The sequence below is a fragment of the Schistocerca piceifrons genome, chromosome 2, assembly GCF_021461385.2.
Source record: "Schistocerca piceifrons isolate TAMUIC-IGC-003096 chromosome 2, iqSchPice1.1, whole genome shotgun sequence".
Lineage (NCBI taxonomy): Eukaryota > Metazoa > Arthropoda > Insecta > Orthoptera > Acrididae > Schistocerca > Schistocerca piceifrons.
The window spans coordinates 684,558,325-684,585,926 of NC_060139.1; positions in this window are offsets into that span (position 1 = coordinate 684,558,325).

The window sequence follows — 27,602 nt, forward strand, 5'->3', positions numbered from 1 at the left end:
TTAGCGTCGTTTTGCTTATTGACAATGCGGTAACAAACCCAGAAAAATTTTATCCACTGTAAAACTTGTCTTTGGGCAGAGTAACTCACGGTGTGCAAATTCCTAGACTTCATTCATCCAGTATTTGAGAATGAGAGCACTTAGCGACATCCATCAAATTTCACTCATAATTTCCAACCTTTCAGAAATTATTTCTCTCTGATACCTTCTGCCCCTTCCCACTCCCATGATATGACGAAAGGAGAAAAGGTTATCGCTTCTTACATTTTAGTTGTGTGTGCAGTGAAACTTCCGCTTCAGGCATGATGCTTTAATGTCTTACATCTTTATTATTAACGCTGTTTGTAACACATTTTGCATACATACCCGCATATAGCACTGAATTTATTTGTTAAATTATGTTATTGCATGACTCACATTTCACGAGATATGAAGTCAGCAGCATTGAGAGGTGGAAAAACTAGCTTCTGCTGAAAACGGAGAGCAAATTACCCTGACTGTAGTCATCAGTTGTTTAATATTGATACTACTTAGCGACGTCGAACAAACTTTAAACATAATTTCAAACATTTTCTATGCATATTCTCGCTTACACCCTTAACTGAAATATTTAATATATTAACCGGTCTGTAATGAAACGCTCTAAGTCTATTTATATAAGGGAGTTTGTTTCCTTAGTGAATCGGAGGTAGGGATTTATTGATAAACAGATTCACTCAAACTGTTCCATATTCAACGCCGCAAACTTTACAAATACTTATCAAAACTACGTTGCTGGCCAGATTATGTGGGGTAAATGCCCCAATTTTTTATAGGTGACTCCAACTTCAAAATTACAGAACATTCTAATTAAATAAGTTGCCCTTTCCATTCATAGTAATGCACTGTCAAATTGTATCTCCTGCTGTATTTGTTGGATACATACGGATCGACTCAGATGTGTTTATTGTAGCTTTCTATAGTGTTGCTTTCTGTAGTGTCGTGTAGCTCTCGTTGTTTTAACAGCATAGTACCACCCTGCTGAGCCAGTTGTGCATCTGGGGACAGATGATTCCAAACATTCGTCCTTTTGGATCACGGGTAGCGGTCCTTAAAAAAAAGTTAAGTGTGGTTTTCTTTCTATAGTCGTTCACTCTCTCACTTCTCTGATGACCCCAACAGCGACGGGACGTTCACCTGTAATCTTCCTTTAGTATGTGTAGTCTCATCTGCTACGAAATTAGTATTGTTGCACGTTTCTGACTGCTGGAATTCTTCACCTTATATTGCAGAATGTGCTGAAGCTGGAAATGTGGTATTGGACCCTGAGTATGCTGTGACTCATTGCTTCAAAAACGAATACCTTGAAAACATTTTACAGGAGAAAATGTTGTATTTCCCGTCCGAAAGGAAGATTTATTCCTCCGATAACAATGGGCGATGAAGTCCTTAATGCTCACATTTATTATTTGTGTTCGAATACGTAGGATTTGTGTCGGTATATTCCACTGTAATAGCTTTGTTTTCCTTGCCCAGTTCGCCTTAAATATCCAGAAAGAAGTCATTTGCCGATGTCAAGCTCCAACTTTATTTGAAATGAACAATCAGTGACTACCTAATTTCACTCTTATGGGTATTATCGAGTAGCATTACGCGAGAAGTATGCTACACGCTTCAGTTTATCCACATGTCCTGCTGTTAAATGGTTGGATAAAACTTAATTTTTATCATATGATACTTCATATTACTAAAGAAGACGAAATTAGCTAACCAACAATGAAATAATTTGCATTAAATAGAACATTTAAAAAAGAAGAAAAGAAAAGTAAAAATACCAGCCTTGCCTTCTCTCAAGATATATCCCTCCTAATAGTCAGTTATTGTCGTCAGTTTAACAACCTCCATATAGTGTGTGCACAGTGGCTTCCCCAATATAGTGATTGCAAGAGATTGATTGTTTGTATGTTACTGGACAATGAACGTATGTGTAATTAATGCAAGTGCGAGGAGCAGTAAGCAACAAACATGTATCGTTACTAGTTTTAGTACAGAAAAAACGCAGAGTTTGGAGTGGAGTGGCTCCCATTCCAGAATAAAGGGATTATAATGCAGTTTTAGTCTTCATTAATCATCTACATACCGTCGATATTTTCAGTCGCGCTAATTTTGTTATTATCGTATTCGACAAATAAGACTCTGAATGCCAGTCTAAATAACAGCGTACACCAATACAAGACCAACATCAATGAGTCGGAACTGCAGGCCACAGAACATCTAAAACTGAAATGAAAATTAGTATCTTTTAATATTACGGTTTATGGGATTTATCCACCCTTATCGGCTTACGGGTTCTACTCACAGTTTTGATGGATGCAGTGGAAGAAACCACTACATGCGGAACACCTATACGTGCAAATTCATTATTCCAACTGAGCAAATGTCAGAGTTTACGCAGCTGTCGACCAGTGACCTTCTGCCCGATGCAGTGACGCTCGCATCACCACCACAAGCCATTCCGTGCTGTTGCCGCACTCTCAATTACAGTTCAGCTGCAGTAACACAGACAAACTTATTACTCTTTGCTGTAATCGAATGACGAGACCATCACCCTATCTCATTTGCATAAGATCATTGCAACACAGAACTTGATTACAGATTTAATCTTCCACTCTGCAGCAGAGTTTCCGCTGTAATGAAACTTCGTAACAGGTTACAAGTGTATGCCATGCTGACACTCGACTATCCTGGACTGTTACTCTCGTGAACATTGCTCTTGTCAACGAAGCTGTGCGGGTACGCTTCACAGGTCGATAATAGGTTTCCGTCTGACAACATGTATTTGGGAACAATGTTTTGTGGCGGTGTTCGTAGCGACAAACACTTGGCTGTAGAAATGGCTTACGAAGTCACCGCCACACTTTTAATAGCGGGCCGACCGGTCCGCTGGAACAGTGAACAGAAAGATGAAAGCCCAAACACTCAGATTAAATAAAAGTCGGTACTTATCTTTATTCACGAAGATACAGAAACAAGGTCGTGAACTCCGTGTCTACGGAAATCTGTCTAGTTCAAGTCGGAGCGGCTAGGCCAGCGTCGGCTGACGACAAACAACAACTCTGCTGCGATGAACACACAACTGACTAGCAAGTACACAATTCGGTGGCGAGTATACAACTGAGCGGCGAATACAGAACTGTCCTAGCGCTCGCGACTCCAGCGCTTAAGAAGCCAGAAGCCAGCGGTGGCGCGCGCAGACTTGCGGCGATTTGCTGTCTCGCTGGCGCTGCTTATGCGGACGGCGTCCGGACTTTGATGCTGCCAACCTTTTGGCAGCGGGCTCGGGTGGCATTACTGGCTAGGACATAACACAATGAGGGAGAAATACTAACAGGCTGAACTTTTAAGTGCAACCATGAGACTCTTTCGTATAGCTTCATCGTGAAGGGTGAAGCTCTGGGTTCAAGTACTGGCATTACTGGCTAGGACATAACACAATGAGGGAGAAATACTAACAGACTGAACTTTTAAGTGCAACCATGAGGCTCTTTCGTATAGCTTCATCGTGAAGGGTGAAGCTCTGGGTTCAAGTACTGTGCCGAAAATCTGACGTTATTTCAGTGAGTTCGTCTGTGAAAATGAGGAAGACTTACAGAACTTGTTGAACGGAGCAATGAGTCTGCTGAGCTCATAATACGGGTTCTACATCTACATCTACATCTACATTTATACTCCGCAAGCCACCCAACGGTGTGTGGCGGAGGGCACTTTACGTGCCACTGTCATTATCTCCCTTTCCTGTTCCAGTCGCGTATGGTTCGCGGGAAGAACGACTGTCTGAAAGCCTCCGTGCGCGCTCAAATCTCTCTAATTTTACATTCTTGATCTCCTCGGGAGGTATAAGTAGGGGGAAGCAATATATTCGATACCTCATCCAGAAACGCACCCTCTCGAAACCTGGCGAGCAAGCTACACCGCGATGCAGACCGCCTCTCTTGCAGAGTCTGCCACTTGAGTTTGTTAAACATCTCCGTAACGCTATCACGGTTACCAAATAACCCTGTGACGAAACTCTCCGCTCTTCTTTGGATCTTCTCTATCTCCTCCGTCAACCCGATCTGGTACGGATCCCACACTGATGAGCAATACTCAAGTATAGGTCGACGAGTGTTTTGAAGCCACCTCCTTTGTTGATGGACTACATTTTCTAAGGACTCTCCCAATGAATCTCAACCTGGTACTCGCCTTACCAACAATTAATTTTATATGATCATTCCACTTCAAATCGTTCCGCACGCATACTCCCAGATATTTTACAGAAGTAACTGCTACCAGTGTTTGTTCCACTATCATATAATCATACAATAAAGGATCCATCTTTCTATGTATTCGCAATACATTACATTTGTCTATATTAAGGGTCAGTTGCCACTCCCTGCACCAAGTGCCTATCCGCTGCAGATCTTCCTGCATTTCGCTGCAATTTTCTAATGCTGCAACATCTCTGTATACTACAGCATCATCCGCGAAAAGCCGCATGGCACTTCCGACACTATCTACTAGGTCATTTATATATATTGTGAAAAGCAATGGTCCCATAACACTCCCCTGTGGCACGCCAGAGGTTACTTTAACGTCTGTAGACGTCTCTCCATTGATAACAACATGCTGTGTTCTGTTTGCTAAAAACTCTTCAATCCAGCCACACAGCTGGTCTGATATTCCGTAGGCTCTTACTTTGTTTGTCAGGCGACAGTGCGGAACTGTATCGAATGCGTTCCGGAAGTCAAGAAAAATGGCATCTACCTGGGAGCCTGTATCTATTATTTTCTGGGTCTCATGAACAAATAAAGCGAGATGGGTCTCACACGATCGCTGTTTCCGGAATCCATGTTGATTCCTACATAGTAGATTCTGGGTTTCCAAAAACGACATGATACTCGAGCAAAAAAAACAAGTTCTAAAATTCTACAACAAATCGACGTCAGAGATATAGGTCTATAGTTTTGCGCATCTGCTCGACGACCCTTCTTGAAGACTGGGACTACCTGTGCCCTTTTCCACTCATTTGGAACCTTCCATTCCTCTAGGGACTTGCGGTACACGGCCGTTAGAAGGGGGGCAAGTTCTTCCGCGTACTCTGTGTAGAATCGAATTGATATCCCGTCAGGTCCCGTGGACTTTCCTCTGTTGAGCGATTCCAGTTGCTTTTCTATTCCTTGGACACTTATTTCGATGTCAGCCATTTTTTTTCGTTTGTGCGAGGATTTAGAGAAGGAACTGCAGTGCGGCCTTCCTCTGTGAAACAGCTTTGGAAAAAGGTGTTTAGTATTTCAGCTTTACTCGTGTCATCCTCTGTTTCAATGCCATCATCATCCCGGAGTGTCTGGATATGCTGTTTCGAGCCACTTACTGATTTAACGTAAGATCAGAACTTCCTAGGATTTTCTGTCAAGTCGGTACATAGAATTTTACTTTCGAATTCACTGAACGCTTCTCGCATAGCCCTCCTTACGCTAACTTTGACATCGTTTAGCTTCTGTTTGTCTGAGAGGTTTCGGCTGCGTTTAAACTTAGAGTGAAGCTCTCTTTGCTTTTGCAGTAGTTTCCTAACTATGTTGTTGTACCACGGTGGGTTTTTCCCGTCCCTCACAGTTTTACTCGGCACGTACCTGTCTAAAACGTATTTTACGAATGCCTTGAACTTTTTCCATAAACACTCAACGTTGTCAGTGTCGGAACAGAAATTTTCGTTTTGATCTGTTAGGTAGTCTGAAATCTGCCTTCTATTACTCTTGCTAAACAGATAAACCTTCCTCCCTTTTTTTTATATTCCTACTAACTTCCATATTCAGGGATGCTGCAACGGCCTTATGATCACTGATTCCCTGTTCTGTACATACAGAGTCGAAAAGTTCGGGTCTGTTTGTTATCAGTAGGTCCAAGATGTTATCTCCACGAGTCGGTTCTCTGTTTAATTGCTCGAGGTAATTTTCGGATAGTGCACTCAGTATAATGTCACTCGATGCTCTGTCCCTACCACCTGTCCTAAACATCTGAGTGTCCCAGTCTATATTTGGTAAATTGAAATCTCCACCTAAGACTATAACATGCTGAGAAAATTTATGTGAAATGTATTCCAAATTTTCTCTCAGTTGTTCTGCCACTAATGCTGCTGAGTCGGGAGGTCGGTAAAAGGAGCCAATTATTAACCTAGCTCGGTTGTTGAGTGTAACCTCCACCCATAATAATTCACAGGAACTATCCACTTCTATTTCACTACAGGATAAACTACTACTAACAGCGACGAACACTCCACCACCGGTTGCATGCAATCTATCCTTTCTAAACACCGTCTGTACCTTTGTAAAAATTTCGGCAGAATTTATCTCTGGCTTCAACCAGCTTTCTGTACCTATAACGATTTCGGCTTCGGTGCTTTCTATCAGCGCTTGAAGTTCCGGTACTTTACCAACGCAGCTTCGACAGTTTACAATTACAATACCGATTGCTGCTTGGTCCCCGCATGTCCTGACTTTGCCCTGCACCCGTTGAGGCTGTTGCCCTTTCTGTACTTGCCCAGGGCCATCTAACCTAAAAAAACGCCCAGCCCACGCCACACAACCCCTGCTACCCGTGTAGCCGCTTGTTGCGTGTAGTGGACTCCTGATCTACCCAGCGGAACCCGAAACCCCACCACCCTATGGCGCAAGTCGAGGAATCTGCAGCCCACACGGTCGCAGAACCGTCTCAGCCTCTGATTCAGACCCTCCACTCGGCTCTGTACCAAAGGTCCGCAGTCAGTCCTGTCGACGATGCTGCAGATGGTGAGCTCTGCTTTCATCCCGCTAGCGAGACTGGCAGTCTTCACCAAATCAGATGCCGGAAGCCAGAGAGGATTTCCTCGGATCCACAGCGACACACATCATTGGTGCCGACATGAGCGACCACCTGCAGATGGGTGCACCTTGTACCCTTCATGGCATCCGGAAGGACCCTTTCCACATCTGGAATGACTCCCCCCGGTATGCACACGGAGTGAACATTCGTTTTCTTCCCCTCTCTTGCTGCCATATCCCTACGGGGCCCCATTACGCTCCTGACGTTGAAGCTCCCAACTACCAGTAAGCCCACCCTCTGCGACCGCCCGGATCTTGCAGACTGAGGGGAAACCTCTGGAACAGGACAAGCAGCCATGTCAGGCCGAAGATCAGTATCAGCCTCAGACAGAGCCTGAAACCGGTTCGTCAGACAAACTGGAGAGGCCTTCCGTTCAGCCCTCCGGAATGTCTTTCGCCCCCTGCCACACCTTGAGACGACCTCCCACTCTACCACAGGTGAGGGATCAGCCTCAATGCGGGCAGTATCCCGGGCAACCACAGTCGTAGTCCGATCGGGGGATGCGTGGGACGAGCTGGCCGTCCCCGACAAACCCCCATCCGGAACCCCACAGTGATGCCCATTGGCAACAGCCTCAAGCTGTGTGACCGAAGCCAACACTTCCTGAAGCTGGGAGCGAAGGGATGCCAACTCAGCCTGCATCCGAACACAGCAGTTGCAGTCCCTATCCATGCTAAAAACTGTTGTGCAAAGAACGTCTGAACTAATCTACAGAGAGCGCAAACATATCGACACAAAATTTAAACGTTTATTGAAATACAAGATTGCCTAGTAAATGCAGTAATGCTGCTACTTGTGCACTGCTGACACACTGCTCGGCGGTGGAAGGAGACTACGCGATTTTACACTATTCAGGTACTAAAACGCGATGCTACAACTCTCAAATACTATAATACGCCAGAAATTTATGAATTAAACAATGCAAGTACCAAAAACACGCTAAGAAATTAAGAATTAAACTATGTAACAAATGAGTGAGCTAGGAGTATACGACTTGCTGCTGCAGCTGCTTATCCAACGGCGACAGGGAGACTAAACCAGAGAAAGATTTAAATAGCAGAATTAAGATTCAGGACTAACCATCAACAACGACGGCCATGTCTGAGATGAAGGAATTGTGCTATGTTGGGAACAATATAACGCACAACGTCCGAAGTAAGGAGCACACACAAAAACGCATGCAATGAAACCATTCCTCACTAAAAGAAGTGTATTAATATCAAACAACGGTCTTACTTTGAGAATTAAATTTTCAAGAATGTATGTGTGGAACTCAGAATTGCAAGAACGTGAACCACACGCAGTGGGTGAAGCGGGAAGAAAGAGCGGAAGCTTTGAGATGTACTGCGTAGGTACTGAAAATTAAGTGGGCTGGTAAGAATATATGAAAGGACCTGGATGTTAGGAACTGTCTTAAGACCTCAGGTAACAACAACCTACGTGGTACTAGAGGGAACCGTAGTGGACATGGTTTGTAGGACACACTTTGCAATGTATGCAATATGTAACTGAAAATATTCGTTGTAAGCGTAAATCACTTTCCAAACTCCATGATAACATGAAAGGAAAGACTTAGCGTCTTAATTGACACTACCGTGGCTGATAAATCCTCAAAACCGTTTACTGATAGACACAATCACCATATAATTTCACTCAGTTACTGATCTCCACTGAACGAAGTTGGAGCTGCCGTATGAAAGTGTACAAAAATTCTGAGTACATTCTACGTTCTTTAGCAGTTCCGCTGCGACTGTAATAGTTCTTTCGTTGTTCCACTGCGACGTTAATTCGCTCCAAATGTAACACGTCAGTTACCCATACAGTGCGTGTCTTTAGGCAGACCCCTAACGACAGGTCTAACCTTTGTCCTGAGTATGCAAGTCATCAATGTGTGTTTGAGAGTCTCTCAGTTTCGTCTCTTTAGATTCTGATGCGGGTATATGTTCTGTGGTTTACATGAACATATGTCACATGCATCCCACATTTTAGAAAGCTTTCAGAACTTGGTAAACGAAGAAGTTGTTACGGCCGTTATTGGTGTAACAGAGAAGGGTGTCAGAAAATGAAGAATATACCTAAAATGTTTCCCCTTTCGTATTATTGTTACATCGAAAAGTAATGTGGGTGCCACTGACTCATTTTCTTCTGTTCGTCAGCAATAAGAGAGTACTAGTGAAAACAGAAACAGAAGCCAGTGTTTAGCAGAATTCACAGCTTGGTGATTTTGTGCAGTTTCTCTCCGTTATTTGTGATGAGGGGAGGAGGCTGCAAACATTCACCATGTTTCCGCCTATGCTTGCTCCAAGTTAGTCGTAATTCAGAGCACTAGACGCTATATGCACTTAAAAAGTCATTCGTGAAGCGTATTAATAGGGAAAGGAAACAATCAATTGATAGAGGTAAACTCCTTTCCATGTCAGTTCCTATACTATCTTGACCTGTCCCCCCAGATATCAAAGAGATAATACTTTCCTCTGTAGATGTGTAAAGTTTTTGATCATATCTGCAATTTCAACTCTTAACACTCCAACACCATGGAGGAAGATAATGTAGCGGGTGTCTGAGCTACAGTGAACTTTCTCAACATCCCATCGCACAAATGAAACAAAACGAGTGTGTGAATACCTTCAAATAGGAAGCATCGCACGACTTATTTACTTGTCCCAGATATCAAAGCATCCCACCACACTGCTGAACGAAAAGAAAGGGCTTGTAACAGAGATAGATAGGAGACGGAAGAAACGCGATGACACAGATGCTACTAGTACTATGGTGTGTAACCTGTTCTACATTTTCCGATTGTACGTGTGGAAGGAGATATCCAACATCAGTGATAAGAGTCCGTTGCCATTGGGGAAATTAATCCAATCACTTACGCAAGAGGGGCGTTAGAAAGGAACCAATATGTCTGCGTGACTCAACAATCAAAGGTGATTTACATCAAAAATTCTCTGCGTGTGGGATTTATGGTTATCTAGTAGTAACTTTGTATAACAGACTAAGCAAACTACGATACCTATTTTGTACTAATATCACCACGATATTGCCTAACGAACAGTATTACCAACATAATATGGTACTAACAGCATGGTATGTGCACCAAGGCCGATAACATTAAATAAAACAGTTGCGATACTGTTTTTTCTTTCACTATATTTTCTGATTTAGTTTCGTTATACGGCTAAACTGTAGTGCTGTGTATTACAATGCTGATGCAAATCATACTAGACTGAACGAATTAAAGCTATTACTTCATTTTTTAGCTCATTACTTACAGCATTTTCTACAATTAGATTTGCACTCTACCAAAACTACGGTTAGGTGGTATGGTACAGAACATAAATGACTTAGTGATCTTGGAGCCGACGACTTCTGTTTTTTTGATTGGTTGTCTGTTTAGCAAGTAATTAGAACCACACATCTTTTAGTGTCAGATCATTGCGTATTTCGTATCGTTACAGAATATAAATTGCATTTTAGAAGTAATGATAATTAGTTATCCTGTAACTTCCACGCTTTTCTGCAGCAAAAGCAGTTACTTTTGACGCAGTACAGTTTACATGCACAGACATAAAAAATCTATATAATGATTAATCTTACTTTGTACTCAATACAACGTTCTTAATCATGATCAAAGGCAAGAAATTCCTATGGTTACTGATAAACTGAAAGTCGTTTATGAATAACACAAACACGTTTTATACAATGAATTTTATCCATAGTGGATGCTGTCGAACTCCATGACTGATCCTTTATATAAGTTTAACGAAGTATGGAAGTGATGTTCAGTACATTTCTTTTTTGCATGTGTTTCCTAAACTTTAAACCATTTTTGAGGAAACTGCGTTTTTTAGCGTTGTATGATAAATTTGCATTTTTAAAAATATTTATACTATAGCATATGTGTGTTCCATGTTACAAATCAACAATTTTCGAATACAACCTTAATTACACATTGGCTATTTAAATTTTGGTATAAATACTTGATACTTTTAAGTAACAGCCAAGAGGATGACTATGCAGAACAAAAATTCTCCATAGGCTGCATTGGCCTTTATACAGCCTCACTCAGTTTTTAGACAATTCACCACTGATTGTTTCTAGGGAAACCTAGTAAGGCACTGAAAACACCTGTAAACAAAGCGATTGACGTGGGGTAACTCCTGGTAGATGTGCAACACACCTAACATGCTGGTAACGCGGTACGATCTTAACAGACCAATTCTACTAGAAAACAATAGTATTCTACGATTACTCATGATAGTCTACAGTAGCCTATGGTAATTTTACAGCCCTGCCTGCAACTGAGTTTCTATTCCTGAATATAATAGCACACTAGTTTACAAGAGGCACAATATTCGAATGGAGGAATACGCTTATATCTTATCAACGAAAATAGCGAAATAGCACATAATAACTATCGAAAAATATTAAAATGTTTAACTGATGGCAGCGAGCGAGGTGGCACAGTGTCTCATTCAAGAGGAGCGAGTTCGTTCTCCGTTTGGCCAACCAGATACAGGACTCGAGCCTGATCTCCGTCTCTGATGACATCCTTTACATTTATTTAACTTCCCAACAGCTGCGTGCTGTGTAGTTAATAAAAATTATGCACTGAATAGATGTTAATATAAACTTAAACGTAAGCAACAATAACCATAGCAGTATTTCAGGTTACTTTCATTACGCCGCAGTTTCGTTCTAAATAAACATATATGGGTGACACCGAAAATCCATCAATAGTCGTCTTAACTAATTCTCATAAAGTGGCACATACGTGTCCTGTCGGCGTGTCTAGTCTCCTTAGATACCGCTAAAAATCGGTCAGAAATTTTTGAATACACGGACATATTTCTGCCACTTTGTAGAAGTTAGTTACTAAGACTGTCGGTGCACTTCTAGTCTCGTAAGGATATTCATTTAGAATGTAATTTTCTGTGGATTAACAAAGGAACCTGAAATACAGCTGTAGTGTTCCTTATTAAAATTTACATTACTGAGTTATGCAATTGTAGACTGTCACTATTAACAACAATATTCCACCTTAAAACAGTCCAATTTATTATTTATTTGTGTATAAATTTGTATATAATTTTGGAATGTTTTAAAATCAGTTTCAACAACCTGTCACTCCCCTTCCCTGGACATAATGTGCAAGATGATGGTATTAGTCTTCTTAACGCAGTGATAAGCTCTTTCACTCACTGTACTGGATAAAAAATGATCATACGAAGAAAAACACAATTTGGACAATTAACTGAATTTCAGTGTGATTCCACTGTGACCGTACGGGAATATGAGTGATTCCTCTCAAAAGTGCAGGACCCTGGATAACAGATATCATCTGTGTAGTCATGTGTATGTCTATGATCGTCGCGTTTCCTCTAGATGCTAGCGCCATTCACGCAGAAAAGAGGTAACCATAGCGGAACACACGCAGGCCGCAGCCCAGTTTAGTACCAAGGCTGCACCTAGAGTCCGAGACGTTAACAGGGGAAATGGTCTCTCGGCTTGGCTGCAAACTGTTAGATGGTCTGTCAGTTTTATCACCCTGCTTCCTGCTCTAAACTAAAGTGATGTGACAATAGAAAATTCGTCTTTGTCTTTTATGATAGTCGTCTGTGAGTGTGGTGTCCCACAAAGTTGAGACCATTGCAACGTGCAGGATGGTTTGGTGAGCTTTAACATGCAATACCCTGAATACAACACCGAAAGAACTTATAAGTCTTTCCCGACTAGGAGAAACAGATAAATCAGCTGTAGCAGAGCATACACTTCAGTCAGAAGATCATGAAGTGAAATTTTCCGAATCCAAAATTTCATCTAGTATGATAAACTATTATAGACGACTATACAGAGAAGAAATCGAAAACTGTAAGCGCAGTGATAATTTTAGCATAAAATATATGGACAGTGGTTGTGCAGAATCGATAAGTAAGTTCTTATCCTTGATAGGCGTAGGCGAAAATTTATACACTAATGCTCATAAATTAAGGATAATTGCAGAATGTGGTACCACACAACGTAGCACTACACAGAACTGGCTCTAATACCATAGACACATAGGGAGCACACACGACACAGGTCTGTAAGTCCCCACGGTATTGGTGATAAGTTGAGAGAACCGTCAAGAAACACTGTACCCCGACCTCAGTACAGGATATGATCACCATGCATACATACACAGGCCGCACAACGAGTTGGCTTATTATGGAGCAGGTGGTCGAGCAGCTGCTGGTGTATAGCCTCCTATTCTTGCACCAGTGCCTGTCGGAGCTCCTGAAGTGTCTAGGGTTTGAAGACGTGCAGCGATACGTCGACCGAGAGCATCCTAGACGTGCTCGATGGGATTTAGGTCTGGAGAACAGACAGGCCACTCCATTCGCCTGATGTCATCTGTTTCAAGGTACTCCTCCACGATGGCAGCTTGGTGGGGCCGTGCGTTATCATCCATCAGGATGAAAGTGGGACCCACTGCACCCTTGAAAAGGCGGACATACGGGTGGAAAATGATCTCCCAATACACCTGACCTGTTACAGGTCCTCTGTCAAACACATGCAGGTGTGTACTTGAACCAATCATAATTCCACCCCCCACCATCAAACCACGACCTCCATACATGCCCCTTTCAAGGACATTAAGGGGTTGTTACCTGGTTTCTGGTTCATGCCAGATGAAAACCCGGCAAGAATCACTGTTCAGACTTCACCTGGACTCGCCCGAGAACATAACCTGGCACCACTGTTCCAGTGACTATGTACTGTGTTCTGGACACCAGGCTTTACGGACCCTCCTGTGACAAGGGGTCAGTGGACTGCACCTTGTCGGTCTCCGGGCGAATAAACCATGTCAGCTCAGTCGTCTGCAGACTGTGTGTCAGGAGACAGCTGTTATAGTGGCTGCGGTAAGGTCCCGAGCAAGGCTACCTGTAGTACTCCGTGGCCGTCTGTGGGAACTGAAGGGGAGCTATCGATTTCCTTGTGGTGTTGTACAGTGTGGACGTCCCGTACTGTAGCGCCTGGTTACGTTTCCTGTCTGCTGGAATCGTTGGCATAATCTTGAGATCACACTTTGTGGCACACGGAGGGCCCGTGCTACGACCTGTTGTGTTTGACCAGCCTCCAGTCGCCCTAGTATTCTATCCCTCATAACGCCATCAATATGTGTTCTTTGAGCCATTTTCAACACACAGTCACCATTAGCACGTCTGAAAACGTCTGCACACTTACTCGCTGCACCGTACTCTGACATGCACCAACACATCTCTGCGTATGTGGACTGCTGCCAGCGCCACCGTGCGACGACCACAGGTCAAATGCACCGCATGGTCATACCTTGAGGTTATTTAAACCCTCAAATTGACCACCAGAGCGTTGTTTCACCATGTATCCACATTATCCTTAATTTATGAGCATGAGTGTATTTAAGTTTGACGTCTGACAAAGATTATCTCTGCTGATCACGTATGAACTCGACCACGCTCAGTTTGCACAGTATTTATGTCGGTTTCCAAAGTCCGACTCGGCGTTAGGCTAGATCCAGAGTCGCCAGGAGTACCTCTGCAGATGTCCAGTACAGATGTTGCTGAAAATCAGAACCGATAAGCTTATTTGACAATCGCCATACAACCCGGAAGCCTTGTCAGCAGCTCTCCAGCCTATTGTACTGGCCATCTAACAACGTCGAGTTGATGCTATATTCGAAAGTGACAATGTCTGTGCACTCCTTCCGTGGCACTGATCAGATGGTTTCAAGATAAGACTGATTTGTGTGAGACCGCTGCTTGAGGAAATCTACCTCGTAATGTATCACAAATACACGAATTAGTGACAGCAATGCACAGAATTTTGAATGGAAATAACAACAAAAGCTGTCACTCAGTTTAAAGGTTATCAGAATGAATGTTCTGCAAACCGTAGAGCTCTATTACTGTGACAGGCGCCACTGAGCAACAGAAAGTACAGTAAATAGCAGTGGAGTCTGTGCGACAAAGTCGGCAGCACAGTTCGAGGTTGAGCGGGCAAATGGAACACGCCAAAGGGCTGGCGCAGCGACTGTTAGCTTTGAAACCGATGTACACACGTTGCCTGACACAAGCAGCGTACATTTCTCTCAGCGCACCTGCTGCCATTTACTTCCGAGTTTCTCTCTTTGGAACACGAAGCTTCTCGTGTTGACAGTTGTAAGCATCCATTTCTGTTTCTGCTAGGAATGGCGTTAAAGTGCAAAAGTCAATGTAATGCATTCCATAGTGGTGAAAGAAGTTCGCAATCCAGGAACATCCAGAAACTTGAAGTTCTCGTCTGTGCTCATGAATGGCAAGAGAATAGGAAACTTCGAAATAAATTCTCTGAATGCGAATAACTTGGTTTCAGATGTGTTAGGTGTAGATTTACCAACTATTCGGTATGTATGAGAGGTGTGACGGACTGCGATCCGAGCCCTGAATTCCTGATTATCACTAGCGGTCATCGTAACCATTAGGCTACCCCTTCATGCTTCCCATTCGGACTCATTCATACTGTCTTCATCCCTCTGCCATAGTCTCCTGCGTTCATCACTAAATGGTCGCAGCTATACTCTGTATTCCCGCACCAGTGAGAATGAGACTATGAGGAATCGACACCTATGACGTTATTGTCTTTTGTCTGCCTCGGCGTTTAGCACTTATTTGCATTATTGGGTGGACAAACGTTGTTGAAGGGACTGGAATCTGGATTTACCGCTTAGCAGTCGGGGAGCCGTACACGGAGAGCTTAATAGTTAAGGCGACCGCTCGTGATAAGCGGGAAATCCAGGTTCGAATCCCGTCGGGCACAAATTTTCATGTCACCAACCGGTAGTACATCTATAGCTAACACAGCCGAAGCCAAGTTGTTCGCATTCAGCGAATTTATTTCAAAGTAATTTTGGACAGTTATCTATTGTCAACAATTTATGTTCGTTCAGACATGGAAGAAAAGTAATAATATAAAACCTTCAGTTATAGTTATCACGCAGAGACATTATTCTTCGCTGTTTTCCCGAATGTAAATTTTTCTCGTCCGGCGTTTCGACGGAAAATATAACTTACAAATAGCTATGGAAAGCCTCCGGCACCCCCAGTACTCTGTCTGATCAAAAGTATCTGGACAACCGAATGTCACGCTGAATATGGCCATCAGAGGCCACGAGTGCTGCACAAGCCAGCATGAAGGGAGGATGGGACTACTGTGTTGTCGGTAGAGTCAGCAGAGATCAGTTACTTCGAACGTGGCCTAGTAACTGGGGTAACATATGCAGCAGGATGACCTGGATCCTTCTAAACCTGACCATGTCGACAGCTGGTGACATCACTGTGAAGCAAAATCGCACAGGAACAAACACAGCTCAACCAAGAACAGGAAGATGTCATCCACTGACGGACAGTGACCGTCGAGCATTCCGTAGAGTGGTTACAAAAAATCTCACGAAATCAGAGGAAGCAATTACCCTTGAGCTAGCAGCATTCCAGCTTCCACAGTGACTGTGTATAAGTACTAAGAAAGATAGAACTGTCGAGCAGCTCCTCATAATCCACACGTTCCTTCAGTCGACGCTTGAGGTGGTATAAAGAGCCACGCCACAGGCAGTGAATGACTGGAAATGAATGATTTGGAGGGCTGAAATAGGTGGAAGATTTTCGCGAAAGCTTGGAGAGCGTTAGCTGCCATCAATTGTAGCGCCTTCAGTTCAGTACGAAGAAGTGTGTCTTACACTACGAGGATGCCTTCCACGGTTTTCATGGTTGAGATGTGAACCCGAGCTTAAAAAGAAAGTTGACTGAGGAAGGATATGAACACAATTTACAAAATTGTGTACTGCCTACAGTACACGAACAACTGGAAAACGAAGATTGTTGTATTAGAGTGACAATCCGCCCTGTCATTAAGCAGCACCTGTGAGGCAGTGCCTGCCGCGGTGGTCTCGCGGTTCTAGGCGCGCAGTCCGGAACCGCGCGACTGCTACGGTCGCAGGTTCGAATCCTGCCTCGGGCATGGATGTGTGTGATGTCCTTAGGTTAGTTCGGTTTAAGTAGTTCTAAGTTCTAGGGGACTGATGACCACAGCTGTTAAGTCCCATAGTGCGCAGAGCCATTTTTTTTGTGAGGCAGTGGTTTGTGGATAGCAACCGTCTTGGAATGGTAAAGCCTCCCAGAGACCTGAGTTGAACCCGGTGAAACACCATTGTTAGAAAGTTGCCTTTCCAGTCTCCAGTGTGCTACATTATTAAGTTCTTAAGTTCTTGTCAGCTCTTGAGGAAAAATGAGCTGCCATTTTCCCACAGACATTCAGACACCTCACAGAACATCGTCTCCAACAGATTTCAAAACGTCATGAAGGTGAACTGTGGACACAACCCATATCATTGTCCGGTAATAGGTGTCCGGATACTTTTCAGCAGACAGTGTACTCCGACAGCACAGTTCCTTGAGCTTCTTTAGGAACAAATGAAACACTAGAGCTCTAGTGCTCCACTTTTTCAAGGCGGACAGTAGAAAAAAAAGCTAGATACGAAGATAAAATGCATTAAGTAAGTACTTACGTCACCTGACAACGATGAACAGCAAGGTTCACCATAGTGAAGGACTATATTGTGGTATTAACTTTTTACGAAGGTGAATGGGTGATGTCCAATTAAATCATTCTTACCACAAAGAGAGTTTCCTCACGAGCAGTTTTTATATAGAAACTCCCAGTCTTTGAGGGACCAGATGCAATTTATGGGATCACACGGCTGTCAAGATGCGCCCTGCGGTTTTAAGTGTAACCCACATTATCTTTTAACCTTCTGCTGCCATTCCCTCTCCTAACCTCAAAAAAAATTTTTTTTACTATGATATTCTTGTCTCATATTCAAATGAAGAACATGCAATTTCAAGCAGTTATGCCCACCTTCCATACACACTGGCTGTCTTTAGTCATTAATAATCAGAGATACTCCTGAAATTTCCATCCATAATGACTCTGCTTTACGTCAATGAGTACAAATACGTGCCTGTGTATGTGTCTCTAATAGGTCGTATTAACTGGCAGAAACCGCTATTGTCATGTTTTGTTACCAATGTGTATGTGAAAACATCAAGTTGCACCTCGGCTACAATAGACGTTATAGATTTCCCATAGATCACTGGGAGACTCAGTTTTGAGGCCAAAAATTTAATTACATGTGGCACTAAACGGACCTCTTTCAGTGCTACTGTTAGCGTCGTCGTTTATGAGCAGACATGATTAAGATAGTGCAGACCTATATAATAGTATCTAACTGATGTAGGAGCACAATGGGTCAAAAATGAACTAATTTGATATAAACCCTTGTCCAAGAAGGCATTGCGCTAACACTGTCTAACACCGCTGTATGGTAGCATCAATTAAGGGACGAAGAAAATCGACACGTTTCATAGGTATGGCAGATTTAAATAAAGCCATTCATTGACGATTGTGTCCCATAGAGCTACCAAATTGCAGCGATATCCTTTGCAACGTTTCACTCGCTATTCCAAATAGGCTCTGAGCACTACGGGACTTAACATCTGAGGTCATCAGTCCCCTAGAACTTAGAACTACTTAAACCTAACTAACCTAAGGACATCACACACATCCATGCCCGAGGCAGGATTCGAACCAGCGACCGTAGCAGTCGTGCGGTTCCAGATTGTAGCGCCCAGAACCGCTCGGCCACTCCGGCCGGCTATTCCAAATAGATCCACACATTTACTATGGAGTTTGTATCAGGTGATTCAGGGTGCCAGACCTGATAGGATGCAGCGCCCAAGTGTTCGTCAGAGCAGGAAAGTACGCACGCACCCCTGTAACACTCTTCTCATGTCGGAAGGCAGTAGTGTCCATAGTGCTATCATCATAAAATGTAGCAGCGTGTGGTCATCATGCGTGTTGAAGTAAACCTCCTGACTGATGTTCATGGCAATCTGGATGAAGGGATCCATACAACGGTACAAAAAACACCTTAAAATATCACACGCCGGAAGTGCACTGTCCATCACAGAGTGGTGTAAGTACATGGAAACCTTTAGAACTGCGGGACAGTAACGTATGTAGTACGGCGGTAAATAAAGCCAGTTTCACTCTGTGCGCTAATGAAGTATTTTAAGTGTTACAAGCGAATCCTCTTCAAGAAATGGATTCACATACTATGATTATGTATTAGAATCAGCTACTTGCGACAAATGAAAATTTGTGCCTGACAAGGACTCTAACCCAATCTCCCTGCCTTAACCTCTTCGACTATCACAGCACCCAGATATCCATTTGGCACAAGTAGTTGAAGCTAATCAGTATTTACAAAACATGAATCGACTTCATGGTTTCCACAGCTCCAAATCGACAAGACAGTGCATCTCTGAAGGACACTGTATTGTACTAAATGCAGCTATTGCATGGAAATAGATACTGTCGTCATGAATGACATGAATCATCTTCTTAGAGGTCACGACTAGGAAGGCTGCTACAGGTCTCGGAGAGTACAACACGATCACGCTCGAGCTCACCAGATTCTCGAGGCCGTTGTCTCAGTCGCAGCCTGCTCAAGTAATACCGAGATGTGCACGCAGTGGGCAGCAATCGCAGCCCGTACAGTGGCGACAACCACCAGGTCTCAGACTGCGTGTTAATGCAGCAGTCTCTTAGACATAGAAGGGGCGTGCCCGAGGAACTTACGCTGCTCTGCACGGAATGCAGATAGTAGTGCAGGTATCACGGCGGGCCTCTCTACCAGAGGTGTCTCCTCACAGATGCAATAGCCTTTAGCGCGCCTCCTGAATATAGCAAGAGGACACCGGTGTGCCAAACACCGTTTGGCTCTCAGCAGGCCGGAGGTAGAAGTTCCGAAGATTTCACCTCATTGGTGGGACTGAAATGATAATTAAATCGCCGGTCGGAGTGGCCGCGCGGTTCTAGGCGCTACAGTCCGGAACCGCACAACCATTACGGTCGCAGGTTCGAATCCTGCCTCGGGCATGGCTGTGTGTGATGTCCTTAGGTTAGGTAGGTTTAAGTAGTTCTAAGTTCTAGGGGACTGATGACCTCAGCAGTTAAGTCCCATAGTACTCAGAGCCATTTGAACCATTTTTGATAATTAAATCAAAACCCTACGCTGTCGACAGGCGTTGATATACATCAACGGGGACAGTTGAAAATGTGTGCCCCGACCAGGACTCGAACCCGGGATCTCCTGCTTACGTGGCAGACTCTCTATCCAACTGAGCCACCGAGGGCGCAGAGGATAGTGCAACTGCAGGGATTTATCCATTGCACACTCCACGTGAGACATTCCCAACTTAATGTCCACACACTACATTCGTAGTGCCCCTGCCCATTACACTCATTACTCGCGGCAGACAATCTTACAGAAGAAGGAGGTCAATGGCCGGTTAGCCTTAACTATATGAAGATGGTATCTGTTCTTTCGGACATGTCGGAATATGGTCGCTGTGAGCTGTCAACATCTCACCGATGATATGAAGAGGGTGTCTGTTCTTTCGGACATGTCCGAAATAACATACCATCTTCATATAATTGGTGAGATGTTGACAGCTCACAGCAACTAGATTCGGTAGACGAAGCAGGCAGCGGTTTCGAAGTTAGAGGTCCTCTGGCGAATGTTAAGCAGCACATTACAGGTTTATCATCGCAGCTTTTTCACTGCAACCGAATATCTCAACGGCGTGGAATCTGAGTGTTTGTTACGGTCTACCTGAGCCAATGTTGTTATGTCTGGCCATGGGTGACCACATTTGTCTTCGTTTTCTGGGCTCATTTGTGCTCTTTGCCCCACCTCTGTGTCAGTGCCTTCCAGGACTTAAGCTTTTTCTTTTCTGCGCTGTCAAAAGTCTCATAGTTCTTTTGGAATATCTCGTTCTTACGGCATTCTGCGGTTTTGTCGGAATGTTATGTCCCCCCCCCCCCCCCCCCCGCAGTGAGATCATGTTGCTGAATTAACTATTCAGACTTCTCACTCGAGTGAGGCAAAGCAGAAGCTTCCGGGGTATGCCATGCTATTTTGCAGTATCGACTCTCTGCCTGTGTAGCTGTTACGTGGCCCGCTGCCCTAATTTGACTTGCCTCTGCTTGGAGAGAACTTTAACAAAAGTTTGCATTTGCACATGATATCTTTCTGCGGTACAAGAGGGTTTTAAACGCTATCGATACATTCAACACCTTGCATCATATGAAGAGAGGCAAAGTCGCGAATCAGCAGACGCCTCTACACTCTTCCAGTGAGAAATCGTCTAGTTCTTGTATCCTTCGGCCCAATGAAGATCTACCTTTCCACACGTCGGTGTGACCAGTGTTCTCCTGTGGCGTAACCCACTCGAAATGTCCAACACACGCAGTTCCATTCGCCAGATTCCCTCACAGAATTGTGGAGATGTACCTGAATTCACTGCCAGGAATTATTTGTGTCGTGTTTGAAACCGATTGACATTGACAAGGTATGCGTTCACCTCCAGGACTTGTCGATTAGGATATTTTTATTACCACAGCTGTTAACATCTGTACCTCATTTATCGTAGAGGCGTTGAAGAGACCTCGATGGTCGTCCATTAAATTGGACAATTCGATTCAGGGTTTGCGCACTGGTGCGACCAATCACTATTACACTTTTCTGCCATGTCTCCACGAAAAGCCATTTCACTGTGCTGGTTCCAGCCAGCTGCCACATACACACCACTACCTTACCGTGACTTACATGAACGCCTGGTATCATCGCTACAATAAAGTATTAACACCTACCCATTACCTATGTCATAAAGAGAGGTTCCAGTTTCTGGCATTCTTCTAAACCTATGGGTTTGCATCAGGTCGCCAATATTCACTATCATTTCTGGAATCCAAAAATGCTATTCAGCTCAAACAATATCTTCATCATTAGTAACGTTACAAGTGATTTTTGAAGAGGAGTGGTTGTGTACTCTTAATAACGCTGATAAAATATTAATTTCAAAATTTTGACTCAGTATAATTTTATTTGCCCGCCCGGTTGGCCGTGTGGTCTAACGCGCTGCTTTCCGAGCGGGAAGTCGTGCCGGTCCCCGGCACGAATCCGCCCGGCGGATTAGTGTCGTAGTCCGGTGTGCCCGCCAGCCTGTGGATGGTTTTTAAGGCGGTTTTCCACCCGTCTCAGCGAATGCGGGCTGGTTCCCCTTATTCCGCCTGAGTTAAACTATGTCGGCGATTGCTGCGCAGACACTTTCTCCACGTACGCGTACACCACAATTACTCTACCATGCGAACACTGGGGTCACACTCGTCTGGTGTGAGACGTTCCTCTGGGCCGAACCGCACGATACCCCTGAGTTCGGTGGGGCACGGCGGTTGGGTGGGCGGACTGCTGTAGCCTAATGTGAGGTTGTATACCACGGAGGGCTACGGCGGAGACGAAGCCTCTCCGTCGTTTCTAGGTCCCCAGTTCCATGCAAAACAATACAATCATTTTATTTAGTGTACGCGTTTGTTTATCAAATATGCTGATATCTGTGATAACTGTTCGATGATTGCGAGACGAAAAATATATAGTACTTTAATAGCGGTATATTTAGATCTGTGATAATGTGATAACATGATTAATACATGTGACACAAATTGTTGGTCACGTTAGATATTTCTCTCACGTATCACAAAAAAGTAGCAATGCCCATCAAAAGCCCATCTTTCGCTTTACTTGTAGCAGCATTTGCTATACTTCGGATGATCTGAAATTCTAAAAAAGACCTCTCTCACCATTGGTGCGCTACCCGACTTAAGAAGTTAATTCGTCAGTTACCCCCGGTATTCTACAACCACAAGGGAAAACATAAGAAATGCCAATCGATGATTATTAAATCGCTACCAACAGTTGAGAAGAATTTTTTCATATAAACTACTGCACCCAAAGAATTACGTTCTAGTATATTCTCTTAGATATACTAGAACGTTTCCTGCAGTAGTCAAACATATTTACATGTTAGTGGGTTGTGGGGTGTTCCATTTTTCTAAGTTTTATCCCCCAGAATTAATGCTGTGATAATTTCACTTTGTCTAAACCAATGTTCTGACAAATGTCCAAGATTCTCTTAATGATATTTATTACTGAAAATAAAAGCTGTGTTTGCCCTTTTCGCAAATCAGAAACACTGTATGCAAAAGAGTGTAATCACAGTTCACTAAGCCTTATTTTCGCTTCAATCTGTTGGCTTTCAGGTATAGGGTGGTTCTAGTTAAACGTCCGCTACTTGAGAGAGCCCCCATAAAAACGAGTGATAGTATGACAATGAAACATCGTGGCAACATTTGTTAGGACATGTGGAAGAGAAATAACGAATACGCTAGTGAAAGAAAAATATTTCAGTTTTTGTCTGATAGGGTAACATTTGTCGATTTCGTACAATGTTACGTTCCGGGCAACAAATGTTGCTCAATGGGACGACCAACTGCACCCATGACAAAATGGAACCGAATTATAAAGATTGCTCTTCTGCTTCCCGAAACGACGGTGGGCCATGGAATGTTAAGCTGTCGTGATACAGCCCGTGCACTGCTTGAAGATCGCACATTGCCTCCAGTATTCTCAGCCATGGAAACGGTAACTTCAACAGTTTTTTGGCGAAATCGGCCGTTGGTCTCTCCCAGGAACAATTCCTTAGTCTCCTGAAATCCCTTGGCTAGCACGACAGAGCGGATGATGTTATATCTGTGGAAAGGGTCCAAAATAAGTTACTGCCAGTTGCACTCAACATATAAGCATTATTTTTTTAAACACACAATAACACAAGGAAGAATCAAAACTCTCAAGGTTTTAGAGAAAGACCTCCTTTGATTTAATTTATATCGGCTGAAGGCCACATCGGAATTACAAGGCACAAAGCTTAAGCAAGAAATGAGTACAGCAGTTCTTCTGGAGGTTTCACTTCTTTAAATTTTTTATCTTCAATATAAATAAGCTGAAGGCCTAAGCCTAAATCTTTCTCATAGAACTCGGCTGAAGGCCACACATTAATCAAGAACAGTGTTATGGCTTAAGGCCGAGACAAAGATTTTCATTGTTTAATCTAAATAGGCTGAAAACTCTGCTGAAGGCGGCACATCAACAAAAGAATTTAACGGCTTAAGACCTAGGAAGAAGAGCTTTCAATTTGAAAAGGCTTAAGGCCTTATCTTAAAATATTTCGTGTAAAACTCGGCTGAAGGCTTCATACTAAGGAATAACATCTTATGACTTAAGAGCATGACAAGGATTTTGAATTTTTAATTTAAAAAAGATTAAAAGTTGGCTGAAGGCCACACAGTATGCAGAAACAGTTTTGCAGCTTAAGGCCTATGGGGAAGAGCTTCTAAATTTCAACTAAAATAGGCTAAAGGCTTTATCCTAAATGCTTCACATAAAACTCGGTGAAGGTCACATACGAAATCCAAACAACCTCGCAGCTTAAAGCCCACACAAAGAAATTTCCGATTTTTAATCTAAGCTGGAAAACTCGGCTGAAAGCCACACACAAACTAGAAAATATATCTTACGGCTTAAGACCTAGACAACATTTTTCAACTTTGGATTTGAAAAGGTTGAATCTCGCCTGAAGGCCACATACCAAACAAGAAACAAATTCTCTTTTTTACGTCTTAAGGTCTAAGACTGAAAAGGAAATCACTGTGTAAAACAGTAGTTGCGGCGCTCAAAAGGTTCCAAGGATCGGCCTGGGAAGTTAACACTAACTCAGGTTTAGATGAGACAGGCAGGCAGGCCGGCAACCTCTTAATCGGAAGGCAACCCTACCGAAAACCAGCCTACGAACCAACCAACAAGATCAGTTCTGCTCCTCCCGACCAGCTAAACGACAACAAGATATCAATAGCACAACGTTCTGAATACTGGTACCCAATCCAGCCAAGTCATAATAAATGCCCAAAACTGCCAACATCACCTCAGCTTTCGAACTACACGCTGTGCTGGACAGTATCAACACGTCGAGGAAAATACATTGCCGAAAAATACTTCAACGAGCAGGGCAGGTAACCGGAACGTCAACGGCCACAAGGCAGAAGAGACCGCTGGTACACTTCATTAATAAAGGAATGAATCAAATTAAGTTAAACACCACACAGAAAGGCAGCTGCAAATCTAGCCCACTTCAATGCACACACGTTGTTGTTCGTGGGAATCCCCCAGAAAGCGACAACCAGAATCAAACGAAGAGATATGATAGCAGTTGAGGCTTCGTAGTAGGCTAAAGAAAAATCAAGACACTTTCATAGCATTTGTCGACCTGGAAAAAGCGTTCGACAATATAAAATGGTGCAAGCTGTTCGAGATTCTGAAAAAACTAGGGGTAAGTTATAGGGAGAGACGGGTCATATACAATATGTACAACAACCAAGAGGGAATAATAAGAGTGGACGATCAAGAACGAAGTGCTCGTATTAACAATGGTGTAAGACAAGGCTGTAGCCTTTCGCCCCTACTCTTCAATCTGTACATCGAGGAAGCAATGATGGAAATAAAAGAAAGGTTTAGGAGTGGAATTAAAATACAAGGTGAAAGGATACCAATGATACGATTCGCTGATGACGTTGCTATCCTGAGTGAAAGTGAAGAAGAATTAAATGAGCTGCTGAACGGAATGAACAGTCTAATGAGTACACAGTATGGTTTGAGAGTAAATCGGAAAAAGACGAAGGTAATGGGAAGTAGTAGAAATGAGAACAGCGAGAAACTCAACATCAGGATTGATGGTCACGAAGTCAATGAAGTTAAGGAATTCTGCTACCTAGGCAGTAAAATAACCAATGAGGAACGGAGCAAGGAGGACATCAAAAGCAGACTCGCTAAGGCAAAAAAGGCATTTCTGGCCAAGAGAAGTCTACTAATATCAAATACCGGCCTTAATTTGAGAAAGAAATTTCTGAGGATGTACGTCTGGAGTACAGCATTGTATGGTAGTGAAACATGGACTGTGGGAAAACCGGAACAGAAGAGAATCGAAGCATTTGAGATGTGGTGCTATAGACGAATGTTGAAAATTAGGTGGACTGATAAGGTACGGAATGAGGAGGTTCTACGCAGAATCGGAGAGGAAAGGAATATGTGGAAAACACTGATAAGGAGAAGGGACAGGATGATAGGACATCTGCTAAGACATGAGGGAATGACTTCCTTGGTACTAGAGGGAGCTGTAGAGGGCAAAAACTGTAGAGGAAGACAGAGATTGGAATAGGTCAAGCAAATAATTGAGGACGTAGGTTGCAAGTGCTACTCTGAGATGAAGAGGTTAGCACAGGAAAGGAACTCGTGGCGGGCCGCATCAAACCTGTCAGTAGACTGATGAACAAAAAAAAAGTAGGTTAAGTGAGCACTCAACTTCAGTGTCCAGGATCGGTGGACGACGAACTTTGTAACCCTCGCAAGAAGCACCTAACAACTCCAACCGCATGTGCACGTCAGCAGCGGCTCCGGCCTGACGACGCGCCACGGAGACTTCCTCGCTGCTCTGCCCCAACCGACTGACTGACTCACACACGGAAACGCTCAAAAGACCAAATACACGTTGGCCGATGAGACGACCAGCCGTACGACCAACCAACAGTCGTTCCCGCTCCAGTCTCCTGCCGTCGGACAGTGCATGTGTGTCCCCAGCAGTCGGCAAGTATTGTCTGTTGGCACCTCACTGGTGCTCCCTCCCCGACGCTCCTTCGTCGCCGAACGCTGCTCCGTCCCCGACTGCGCTGCTGGTCTGCCTCCAACTGACTTTCAGAAACAACACGGCCCGGATATACTATCGTTCGCTCCAGAGATGGTACGACAGTGCACTATCGATACGCGCTGCTGCTGCCACTCACGGGCAGGTGAGGAAGGAAGTTAGTGACGCCAGTAAATGGAATAAGAAAACGAGGCGGCAGTACCGTAATAAAAGACGACAAACAATAAATGGCATGAACACGAGCCATGCACGGATCGTCACCTTACAATTCGAACCTCCGAATCATGTTCTTCAACCCCGATTCGGAAAGAGGACCTCTCCGTATTCCTTTAATGCGTCGATGGTCACGAACAGCAGTAGCACTATTGCTGTAGTTTTGACAGAATATATTTGCGAGTAAAGCCCTGCTCACCTTTTCCAAACCCATGTGGACTGTCTTCAACGGTAGCGCACACTGATGCTCTTGTTTCACACCTACGTCGTCGTACAGTACCGGCACCTAAGGACAAGTCGTGACACTAACACTTCTAACAATGCCACTCCTCAGGTGCCCTGCCACGGTTCGCGTGGCTCGTCCCCGTCGGATGCTCGAGTCCTCCCTCAGGCGTGGGTGTGTGTCGTCCTTAGCGTGAGTAAGTGTGTAAGATTATGGGCCGATGACCTCAGCAGTTTGGTCCAATAGGATCTTACCACATATTTCCAAAATTTCCTGCACAATCTGAATATCATTCCTATAAAACTGAATAGCCATACAGTAAACAGTTTTCCGTCTACACTGGCTCAAGTAGAAAAAGTTTAATTGTAAACGCCCTGTCTTAAAGCACTTTGATAGATCCTGCTCTTAGTTTTTATTAATGTGATGCTTAGTTAGAGTACAACGTCAGCGTTCGACTCAACAAACATGGACACCGATAAGTAACGAAAAGTATTGAGAGCCATCCACAGCAAGCTAAGCTGACCGCCTTTTATGTTCAACGTATCGGATTTCTGTTTACCCCAAATAAATTGTGAAAACTG